Consider the following 3,430-nt stretch of genomic DNA (forward strand, 5'->3'; position numbering starts at 1 on the left):
GGGGCTTTTGGTCGCACCCGATTTAGTGGTCGTAATAATAAAACTTGACATTTTCTAAATGAATGAAAATGTGTGTCTTGTGTTTTTATTCCCTTTTATCACGACTTAACGGCATGTTAAAGGTAATCAATGGAAATGTTTATTAAATTGATGCCCACTAATTAACGGAACTTTTATACAGTGGAATATTCCGTTAACGGTAACGGGGGAAATGTAACGGGACAACTTGGGTTGTCACATCATCCCCCCGTTAGAGGGAATTTCGTCTCGAAATTCAAGTCTAGACAAGGAAGTAGGTATGAATGGACAAGTAGAGATGAGGGAGTACTTCCTATACGGTTGCCCTCACATTCCCAAGTGATCTCTAGTCTGTGTTTGTCCTTCTCACAGACCTTCACATAAGGGATGTGGATTCCGTCTAGTGTAGCTAGCGGGTTCCGACTGGTGTATCTATGAAGTCAGGGTTCTCGATGGATTCTATCAAGATGAGTGGGGCACGAAAAGCGTTGTCGGATAATCGCATCTCAAGTCTAAGAAGTGGATCGGTCGAATGTGAATCTTGTGGTATACCCGAAAGTAGTAGTGGTCTGAAAAGGATTGGACCAAATCTCCATGAGTATTCCCGGATGGTCCTACGCTCTCGGAAGGGTAGAGCCTTTCAGTACTTAGAACATAGTGTACTTCTATGGCAAGATCATCACTAGCGTGATCGCCATTCCGAAGTTCCTAACGTTCTCTCTCGTACTGGTAGTGTAGTCCTTCGGGTTGGTTCTTAGGAATCTCAAGTGGTCTCCAATTTCATGCTTTCTTTCCACTGGATGATAGAGGCTTCCTAGATCGTCAAGTGGGTTGAGCGATTATGGTTATCGGTTTGCTATAGGGTGTCTATCCCAAGCTTGTGCAAAATGGACCTGCACTAACAACGCTTGAGATACAGAAACCCTGAGAATCGGGGAGACAGGGCTTCACCAGACGAGTGTTGGACAATCTCGGGAGGTGGTTCTACTATCTCTGCTTGAGATAGTATTCGGGGAACACCTATTAGTCCAAGGAATCTCAAAGACTGTGGTTTATTCTAGCGTGGAAAATGCGTTTTCCGACGTAATCCCTCGACTAACACCAAGGCTGGTGTCGAGTCTATAATCTTCTCGGGATCCGGGTCATGAGATTTAACTCAACTACCTTCGCACTTGACCAAGTATTCTTGGCTGCGAAGGTTGCCCTGTGGTTCTCGATATCCTAGTGTTTACTTCGGAAAATATGATTCATCGTCTATAGGGCGACGACGATTTCCTCCTTGCGAGAGGGTGGAGAATGATAAGCACCACTGGTCTATAACTAGGTGGACAAGGTGCAGGAGTAGGTGCGAGCACCTACCGCAACTACTCTCTCGAAGGTTCTGAGTTTTTCTCGGTCTAAGTCAAATCTAGTGGGTATAGGGTCTCTTCACCCGGAATTTTACTAGTTCAATCCGCTGTAGTTCTCTTGATTTCTGCTCCTATGTTATCGAATGGGGTGAAAGTGTTTTGCGAAGAGGTTCATGGTAGAACTCATGCTTGGCTTAACCGTCAATACTTGATGGATGCCAACAGTATACCTGGTCATAGTGGCCAGCCTCATGAGTTCTATTCTCTGGGTTCACGAACCTGATGTGCGAGGTGAGAAGGGTCTCCTAAGGGACTCTACAGAGTATGCCTCGGATGGTTTCCGTTTTCTGAGGTATCTGCAGTGCCTTTCACTTCGGTGTTCATTTGACTACGAGGGGTCGGTCGACGGCGTGGGGTACCCTCACTTGAGTACTTCGGAAGGTTTGAGATAAGAGGGACAATTGACGATTTGCATTAGATGTGATTATTTGTGTTAGGTTCGAGTTCGGAGGAACCTTTATTTGCCGATATGGCCATGGAGAAAGCTCACAGCACGAAGAATGTACACATGGTTGCACGAGGTCAAACCATGATCAATAGAGTCGTCGAAGTTGGCACACTCCGACATGATATAAAGTGAAGATCGATAGAGTCATGTGCCGAACAGGCACACAAGTTGTAGGCGTCTCGGGTTTCGTCCTATATATCGCTACTGCGGATACTTGGACCGATAGAGTCGATGCGGAACTATAGAGAGTTCTAAGTGTTTCCGAATAGAGTATCTTTTCTTGAATGGATTCTCACGAGGCATTTCTACAATCGCCTCACATATACTAGTCATGTATATTTAAGGTGGGGAGGACTGTTGACTGAGCGACCCCGCCCTAAATCCACAACCAAACGAGGAACAGGAAATGAGGCGGCATTCGCTCACTCTAGGTCTGTCCATCTCGAATATACATGGTCGTAACGTATACGTTTAGCCATCATAGTTTTACCTAATAAATTTTAAATTTTATAACAGTGTTGCGACTTTCGCCTTACTGGAAAGAATTTATACTTGAACTAGTCTTATATTGTTCTTAGCTTAGTTATCCGGGATCAAGAGACGTACCAAAAATCTAACGAGTTTCCTTGCTGCTTTTTCCTAAGCAGTAGTGTCAGGCTCCTTCTGTGTCTTTGTCTTTCTCTTCGGTTGGGCAGTCCCTCTTAAAGTGTCCCATTTTACCACATAGGTGGCAAACTATACGGGTCGCCATATTGGTGGTTGGTATAATGAACTCAACTGGGGTTCTGCAGACACGAGCAGTATGCCCCAGCATGTGGCACCTAGCACAATAGAGTTCTCGGCAGGTACCATGATGATGGTAGCTGCACTTGCTGCAGTGGGGAAGGTCTCCTAGGTATGGTCTTCTCAAGGTCGGGAGGGAAGGATTGACAGGGGTATAGACCGCATCAGCTCGTCGCCCTTCGGAAGGTCCTTGAGCCGAGGTACTTCCCTCCTCCAACTTGAGTTTTCTCTTTAGTGGGTTAAGTGGAGGTTCTTGGGTGGCTGAGTGTGGAAGAGTGGGTTGCTGCCGTCCATTGCCAGAATTGAAAATCCCGGCAGGGCCCTTACTAGCATTGGCGCTGTTAGCATTCAGGTGAGCCATGATAGCTGCTACGGCTGCTGAGACTGCAGCTTGGAACGTAGCTTCATCGAATAAGAGGGGAGGAATACAAGGTAATAAGAGACGATGGTTAACCCTGGACATTTCTGTCACAGTTACACAAGTTACAGCTTTCAAATATAAATAGCTAGTGTTTGGATAAATTAAAAGAAGCTTTTACCACACGAGTCTTAGGGATTTTAAGACTACTATTTTGTACATCAGAAAATATAGGATTTTCTGGAGAAAAAAGATTTATACGATTTCGAAAACGATAAACTAAAACATACAAGCAACTATTCGTGATTGGAAACAAGACTTATAATTATTTTGACAAGAAAATATCGGATTTTCTGGTTTTCTAACTATGACAGATTTTTATACAAAATGCTTATGAACTCACCAGCATATTTT

This window comes from Lactuca sativa, chromosome 4 (assembly GCF_002870075.4).
Source record: "Lactuca sativa cultivar Salinas chromosome 4, Lsat_Salinas_v11, whole genome shotgun sequence".
NCBI lineage: Eukaryota > Viridiplantae > Streptophyta > Magnoliopsida > Asterales > Asteraceae > Lactuca > Lactuca sativa.